General features: G+C 49.5%; 1 protein-coding gene across 1 annotated transcript in view; it reads right to left on the reverse strand.

The window, feature by feature from the left end:
• The window catches only part of ARHGAP22 (Rho GTPase activating protein 22), a 156,912-nt gene that overhangs the window by 123,536 nt on the left and 24,473 nt on the right, over positions 1-8,903 (reverse strand). The gene's annotated exons all lie outside the window — the stretch shown is intronic.

Raw genomic sequence — 8,903 nt, forward strand, 5'->3', positions numbered from 1 at the left:
AAGAATGTTAGCAGGAGAGGGTCCCCACTTATGATTGTTCCATTTACATGAAGTTTAAGAACAACGCTCTATGGTGACAGGTCAGGAGAGGGTTTGGTTTGAGGAGGGACTGGAAGAGATGCAGGGAGCATCTGGGTTGAAGGAAGTGCTCCTTCTCTTGATCCCTCTGTGCACCTGTGACCTGTGTACATCACTCTGTAAATTACGCCGCAATTAAAAAGCGAGAGCCCCGGCCGGTGTGCTCAGGGGCTGGAGCGTTGGCCCTCTCACCGAAGGGTCATGGGTTCAATTCCCCATCAAGGGCATGTACCCGGGTTGCAGGTTTGATCCCCAGCCCAGTCGGGGCGTATAGGGGAGGCAACCAGTCAATGTCTCCCTCTCTCTCACTTTCCCATCCACCCCTCCTTTCCACTCTCTCTAAAAAAATCAATGGAATAAATATCCTTGGGTAAGGATTAATAAAAAAAAAAAAGGAAAAATATTAGGAGTGAACAATGAGAATGCTAGGATATTGAAAAAATCAGGCTGCTATGTTCTTTGAGGCCACAGCTGTTCAAAGACCCAAATCAGGAATTACTCCTGTGACCAGGTCCCTGGGGCTCATCTGAGGGCATCTGCAGTTTCATTTCAGTTCTGAGCAAACTTCTGGAAGGGAGAAAGGAGAGCGCTGTGTGAGGTGGAAGGCTGGCTATTGGTGGACAACGTCCAGGCAGGAGGCTGCAGCCCTCGGGGAAGGTGTCAGCTCTGAGCAGTGGCGCCAGGGCCTGGCCTGGCCTGAGGGACCCCTGGGTGAGTCTCCCTGGCCTTCCTTCTCCACCACAGGCTCCTGCCTGTCAGACCTCCAGTCCCTGGCTGAGCTCCGGCCCAGGCCCTGGCTCCACCCTCCGTGACCAGCTCTCGTGGACGTTGCCTTGACAGGCCTCACTGACCACTCTCCTAGCCCTGGTTCTCTCTGCATTTCAGGCAGAGCCAGACGCCATCCCACCAAAGTAAGCACCCTCCCTTTGCTGTCCCTCTCTCAGGACGTAGGGAGCCCCCGGAGTACCTGCCAAGCCTGGGCGGGCAGCACGGGCACACCCTGGAAGTGCGCCACTCAGAGCCAAGCAATAAAAGGTCTGTGAACCCAGGGACCCCCTGAAGAGCAGGAACTTCCCTCTGAATAACCCTCATGTTTGAGCTGGCGTGAGGTCAATGACCTCTAGACTAGTGCCCCTCCACCACATCTCAAGCCTTGGGGTGCCACCTGCAGTCTCCTGTCCTTCTACCCTCTTCATTCCTCACCCCCAGGGGCAGCCACTTCCAACCATTTTAGTTGGTTCCTTTGGTATTTATCTCTACATTTCTAAACAGTATTTACTTAATCTTGTTTCTTTTTGATTCCCCCCACCTAGCTAATTAACACATCCATCATTCCATTTTCACATATTTGCCGGGAGCCGGTCCATCTTTGCTGTTTCAAGGGACCTGGCATATATGGCATACTGTTCTTAATATGTTTGCTCACCTTCTTGGCACTATGTGTTTTAACCAAGGTCACCTCTCTGAGAAAGGTTGTTTCCCCAGGTAGGGATTTTCCCCTGAAGTTAGGGAGGGAATAAAACCCCTTAACTAAGTGCCAGGCGGGTAATTAATCACTTTAACAACAAACAATCATGCTTAAGCTACATAATCTTTACTCCCTGGAATGGAGATAAGAAACGCCCTATCCTTTGGACTAGAGATTTCCGGATAGAACCAGGCAAGAGAACCCAACCATGCTGATCAACTGAACGCTGCCTCTGAGTCTTTCCTTCTTCGACGACTCCGTCCACACCTTTGGGGACCTCTGGACCTGCTGGGGTTGGACCCCAGCACATTTTATCTTTTTTTTTTTTTTTTTCTGGTGTGAACATTTCAGTTCTGCTCTCTTAGCAAAGTTCAATGATCCACACAGTGTTATCACTACAGTCACCATGCTTACTCCGTTAGAGCCTCAGACCTCATTCATCTTACAGCTGACAATGTGGACCCTCCCAACCTCTTCCTGTTCCCCACCCCGCCCGTGGCAGCCATGTTTCCACACTGTCTCTGTGAGTTGGCCTTTTCCTTTTAGATCCCACATACAAGGAGGCTCTGCAGTACTTGCCGCTCTGTCTGGCCTATTTCACTCAGCACAATGCCCCAAGGTCGATCCATGTTGCCACAAATGGCAGGATTTCCTTCTTCCTCATGTCTGAATAATATTCCATTATACATAAAAAAAATATATGTTATGTAGCATGTATACACTAGGCCCTTGAACAACACAGGCTTAAACTGCATGGGTCCAGTTATATGCAGTTTTTTTCAGTAAATACGTATAGCACTGTAAATGTATTCTCTTTCTTACAATTTTCTTAACATTTTTTTCTAGCTTATTTTATCGTAAAAATACAGCATATAACTCATATAACATACAAAATATGTGTTAATTCACTGTTTATGCTATCGGCAAGGCTTCCGGTCAACAGCAGGATGTTAGTAGTTAAGTTTTGGGGGAGTCAAAAGTTATACATGGATTTTTGACCGCATTTGGGTCAGTGTCCCAAGCCCCCCATGATATTTAAGAGTCAACTGTACACATATGTAAATATATATTCATATATGTATATGTATATATCTGTATATATGCACACATATATAACACAAGGTCATACTATATGTAATATATATAGTGTATAATATATACCACATCTTCTTTACCCATTCAGCCACTGATAGACATGTAGGCTGTTTTCAGACCTTGGCCATTGTAAATGGTGGTTCAGTGAACATGGGAGCACAGGAATCCCTTTGAGATCCTATTTTCATTTCCTTTGGATCTAGAACCAAAAGCGGGAATCCTGAACCATCTGATAGTTCCATTTTTAATTTTCTGAAAAACTTCCATACTGTTTTCCATAGTGGCTGCACCAATTTACATTCCCACCAATAGTGAGCCGGGATTCCGTTTCTCCACATCCTTGCCAACATCTATCACCCCTGCTTTTGGTAACAGCCATTCTAACAGGAATAAGGTGGTATCTCATGTGGTTTTGACTTGCATTTCCTTGACGATTATGATGTTGAGCACCTTTTCATGCACCTGTTGGTCATTAGTATTTTTTCTTTGAAAAAAAGTCTATTCAGTTCTTCAGTCCATTTTAAATTTTTTTGAGGGGTTATTGAATTGTAGAAGTTCTTTATAGATTTTGGATATTAACCCTTTATCAGATCTATGCTTTGCAAATATGTTCTCTGTAGGTTGTCTTTTCATTTTGCTGATGACTTCCTTTGCTGAGCAGGTTTTCAGTTTGATGTAGCCCCACTTGCTTATTTTTGTTGCCTTTGCTTTTGGTCATCACCAAGACTGAGGTCAAGGAGCTTATCCCATATGTTTTCTTCTAGGATTTTAGGTCTTACATTCACATCTTTCATCATTTTGAGCAGATTTTTGTGTGTGGGATAAGATAGGCATCCAGCTTCCCACTCTTGCCTGTGGCTCTCCAGTTTTCCCAACACTGTTTGTCCTTTCCCCATTGGATATTCCTGGCTCCTTTGTCATAAATTACTTGCATGGGCTTATTTCTGGGCTTTCTGATCTGCTCCATTGATCGGTGTGCCACAGATCACTTTTATGCCAAATTACTTCTTGATTTTCTCTTTTAAGAATTATCTGTTAACTTTTCGCCATGGAAGGTAAGGATTTTATTTCTTTCACTCCCCTGTCCCCACCACACACAAGCACCCACCCAGCCTTCCAATATAGGTCTATTACAATTTTGGTTTGGTCAATACACAGAATTCACATTATTAGTACTATGTAATTGTTGGTCCCAGTTGAGCTATGTAGTGAACTGTAATAATTTTTCCTTTCATGCATCACTTTTGCTTTTCCTGGAGTTCACAATTGCCTTTTTTTTTTTCATTTGCTTAGTTTTCCACTACATATTAATAATTCAACCTTAAATATTTCAACAGTTGTCTAAATCTAATCTCTATGTTCATATGTGTTGGGCACCTTCTTAAAAATATCATTGCTTTTTATTATTCAGAATCCATGGCTCCTAGGAGACACGTAGGGCAGTGCACAGTGGTTTGAGGCTATCGTGAATCCCTGTGCTGGGTGAGGCAGAGATCAGAGGCCTCAGAATAAGAAAGACATGAATAGGAATTCCACCGCTTGTTGGCAGGGCACCCATGATTCTCCTTTCACATCTGTTGAAATGGGAACATGGTGCCTCATCATAGTATAGTTATCAGAATAAGGCCACTGGAAGTACTCTCTCTCACTCATAGGACTTTCTCTCTCCATTCCCAGAGTGTTGTCCAGCTCTGCACAATCACTAAGGCTTACAAGACACCGGTACTCCTGCTAAAGGAGAGAGCTAACCCTGCTATAGCTTTGCTCATCAGCCTAACAATTTCCTCTAAAAGAAGGAGCCTCGCTTGGCTGGTGTGGCTCAGTGGTTGATCATTAACCCATGAACTGGGAGGTTGTGGTTCCATTCCCAGTCAGGGCACATGCCTGGGTTGTAGGCTTAATCCCTAGTAGGAAGCATGCAGGAGGCAGCTGATCCATGATTCTCTCTCATCATTGATGTTTCTATCTCTCTCCTTCTCCCTTCCTCTCTGAAATCAATAAAGACACACACACACACACACACACACATAGAAGGGGCCTCCTAATGGCAAAAGTCAATTTTATTTTAAAACTAGAGGCCCAGTGCATGAAACTCGTGCACTGAGGGGCGGTCCCCCAGTCCAGCCAGTGCCCTCTCACAGTCCTGGAGCCCCGCGATCGATTGCCCCAAAGAGGTAGGCCCTGCCCACCCATTGCAGCCCACCCGTTGGGCGATCGTGGAGCCCCCTGATTGACCACCCTGCTGGCCGGTGGCCTGGGCCTCCCTCTGCAGTGTGATCATGGGGCAATGGCCGGGCCCCTGACCAATCGTATCACACCCACCTTGCCTGGCCTGGTGCCAGTGGGTGTCATAGAATGGTCATCAGGATAGTCGTCCGGATGGTCATTTTGCTGTTCAGCTGTTCAGTCGATTTGCATATTACACTTTTATTATTATAGATATTTTAAACAAAGGCAGAAATTCTAAAAAAAATTTGACAGATGGATGAAATAAAAATTAAAAACGTATGCACATCTGCATAAAAGAAAAAAAATACCCTAAAAGGCAAGTAACAAATTAGGAAAATATTTGTAACATGTAAGTCAGTCAAGGGAGGGGCCAACTTTCCTAGGGACCTGGGCCATTAGGGCAGACAGTCCCCTCCTCCCTTCCTTCTTCTCCTCCTTCCCTTCCTTCCTTCTTTCCTTCCTTCCTTCCTTCCTTCCTTCCTTCCTTCCTTCCTTCCTTCCTTCCCTCATTCTTTCATTCTTTCACTTCCTTCCTTTCTTTCATTCTTTCATTCCTTCCAAATATATGTACTGAGTGACCACCAAGTGCCTGGCCCCTGCTCACAGTCCAGTGGAGTGGCAGACATTCACAGATAAACCCCCTGAGGAGTGTACAACTAGAATTCACGCAAGGTGCATGCTTTTAAGAAGAGGAAAGCAGGGAACAGAGAACTCAGCTGAGACTGAGGTGTGTGGGAGGACATTTTTGGTGACAACTGAGCGGAGAACTGGAGGGTGAGTCCAAGTTAAGGAATGTGTGTGTGTGTGTGTGTGTGTGTGTGTGTGTGTGTGTGTGTGTGTTGACACCTGCCTCTAACTAATTCTTGGAAATTGAGCTCAGCCAGGATACAACAGTTGACCAACGTAGTTCTATATGCAGGTAAGGGACAGTAGGGTTTTCCTTGGGAGGTTCTCAAGGCTGGCACCTCCCTGTCCCCAGGAAAGAGATGAGAGGATGGGGACCTGCCCCCAGATGGGGACCTGCCAGGAAGCTGACAGGGAGGAGTCCCTGGGAAGTCCCTGTCTGTAGGGCAGCCTTTGCCAGACTCCAGAGCTCCTGAGCTGGCTGACTGGGCTGATGGTATTAATTTCCCAGAAAGAGATCCAGGCTTTGTCACACAACAGCGTGGGCCTCGCCGTGGCAGAGTCTGGGAGTGTATTTGGAATATGTACAGTCTGGAGCAGCCTGGACAAGGCAGTGTCTGGATACCGGGGGCTGAGAATTGCATGCTGTGCGTTCCTGTGCTTGTAACACATATCCTGCTCAATTCCTAAAAGGCTGGAATGAGTCTTGATGAAAGTTCTTCCATACCAGAGCCCATATTTTTCAAGGCACATGTATCTAATGGTCTCTCTTTCTCCCAAAATGTCCCAAGGGAGGGTGATTCCTTAACGAGCTGCGAGCCTGACCCTGTGGGACCCAGTCCTTGACCGGCCTCAGCCTCAGGCTGTGTCTGCTGCCTCCTCCTCCCTGCTCCACCTCCTGGTCCAGTGCGCCCTATCCTCCCATGGCACATGCCTCCTCCCTCCATCACCCTGTGCCTAGGCAGGTGCCCATCACCCTTCAACTTACAGCTCAAGCACCCTCACTTCCTCTGGACACTTCACTTACAGTCTGTGCTCTAAGGGCGCCTCTTGGCATGGTTTATGATCACACATTTTTGTGGTTGATCGCTATTAATGACCAATGAATAGCTTCATAGATTTCATCTTTTAACACATCTTGTCAGGTATTATCATCTAGTAGAGGGTTTCTCACCATCAGCACTATTGACATTTCGGACCAGATAATCCTTGTCATGGGCTGTCCTCTGCATTGTGGGTGTTGTGCAGCATCCCTGGCCTCTACCCACTGGATGCCAGGAGCTCCGTCAGAACAACCAAGACTGCCTCCAGACAGTGCCACGTGTCTCCCCAGGGACAAAATCACTCCCACGGAGAACCACTGACCAGAAGAATCGCTCAATAAGGAGTCTGGGTTGTCAAAGGCAGGCTTCCCGACAGCCCTGGCCTGAGGCGCTGACTGCTCTGGGCCTGCACTGGCCAGCAGACACACAGTGTGGGCAACTGTGTTGTTCTAGCAGTTACATTAAAAGAAACTAAAAGACAGAGCAGGTGAGAAGAACGTCAATAATATATGTGATTGAACCCGGTATAGCCAAATACTGTGCTTTCAGCATGTTATCAATAATTATGAATGAGATATTTTGCGCTCTGTTTTTCCTGCCAATCATCAAAATCGAGTGTTATTTTCTTGATTTAGGTGCCAAGTGTGCAGCGCTGAGCAGCCACATGTAGGGATGGAAGGTGGCCCTCGCTCTCTCCCGCTGGTTGTCACTGATGGCACCCAGCCTTAGCAGAGCCACGCACAGCCCTCCTTACCCACGGGGCCCACAGGTCACACTCCACCCGCACACCCCACAGGCGGGGCTCTGATGGCTCTGACTACATGTTGGGGGCCAGCCTCCCCCCAGTCACCAGGCGCCTGCGACAGGCTACTGACATGGGTGTGCTGCCTGCGCATTCACGGGAGCTGGAGGGTCCCCGCCACCCACACAGGTGAGTCTCACAGTTTCCAAGCTCCCCAGGAAGCTGCCTCACCCACCTCCAAACCCCCCTCAAGCTCTGTGCTCACAGGGAGGCTCAGCCCTCCACAGACTGGCCACCTGGAAAGACACACTCTATTTTCTACTGATGGCACCCAGCCTTAGCAGAGCCACGCACAGCCCTCCTTACCCACGGGGCCCACAGGTCACACTCCACCCGCACACCCCACAGGCGGGGCTCTGATGGCTCTGACTACATGTTGGGGGCCAGCCCCCCCCCAGTCACCAGGCGCCTGCGACAGGCTACTGACATGGGTGTGCTGCCTGCGCATTCACGGGAGCTTGGAGGGTCCCGCCACCCACACAGGTGAGTCTCACAGTTTCCAAGCTCCCCAGGAAGCTGCCTCACCCACCTCCAAACCCCCCTCAAGCTCTGTGCTCACAGGAGGCTCAGCCCTCCACAGACTGGCCACCTGGAAAGACACACTCTATTTTCTTAAGAGACAGATGTTCTCATCTAAGATGACACGCCCTAGCCAAGAAGCTGCTGTCCAGAAAGCTGTCTCTGGCTCTGGGACTTGTCCCGAGGCTCCAGGCCGCTCTGTAGGGACACTGGGTGCAAGACCCTCCCATCTCCTCTCCCTTATTGTCTCTGTCCCACTTCCCTCCCCCACAGCGCCCTCATCCCCAGGCCCCCAGCTGTCGGGAGTCCTCAGGGGACCACCTGCCCCCCCACGACCTGAGAACTGCTTCCTCAGCCCAGCCTTGGCCACGCCCACAGACTCTGCCTGGCAGCCCCAGGTGGCTGAGTGCGACCCCCACTCAGACCAGATTCCTCGGAAGTCAGGGCGCCGCCTCCCTGGCCAGCCACGTTTACTTGGCTGCTGCGACAAAGTTTCTCCAGAGTTGTCACCTGGTCACATCGAGCAACCCAAGTCCCCAGTGAAACATAGACTATGGGGAGAAGCTGCACACCCACTGAGGCACTAAGACGGCCACTGCCCCTTTGCAGGCTCAGGCCTGACCCCCACTGACCCCAGGCTCCTCACCTCCATCTGAGCCCCCGCGCAGCCAGCCCAGTGACCACCCATCCACGGGAGACCCACGCACCCTGCGCCCAGACCCGCCCGCAAGCCGGACTTACCCCTCCTGGCTTGCCTGACCTTTGGGCTCAGCATGTTCCTGCAGCCCCCGGGCCAGAGTCGCGGGGTCAGTCATGCTGTCATCACTTCCCTTTTCTCTTCCTCTCGCCCAGTCGCCCCTCATGCCCCGCAAGAGCCCTATGGCCACTGGGTCAGCAGCGAGGCTCGCTGAGCTCCATCTTCCGGCTGCGGAGCGCAGGTTTGCCTGGGACTACATACACCTCGATGCATTATTTATCCATATCCCAGGATTAATTCCCGGCCCCGCGAGCCATGAAGAAGTTCTGTACCCTCTGCCGATCCATC

The sequence above is a fragment of the Myotis davidii genome, unplaced genomic scaffold, assembly GCF_000327345.1.
Source record: "Myotis davidii unplaced genomic scaffold, ASM32734v1 scaffold854, whole genome shotgun sequence".
Taxonomy (NCBI): Eukaryota; Metazoa; Chordata; class Mammalia; order Chiroptera; family Vespertilionidae; genus Myotis; species Myotis davidii.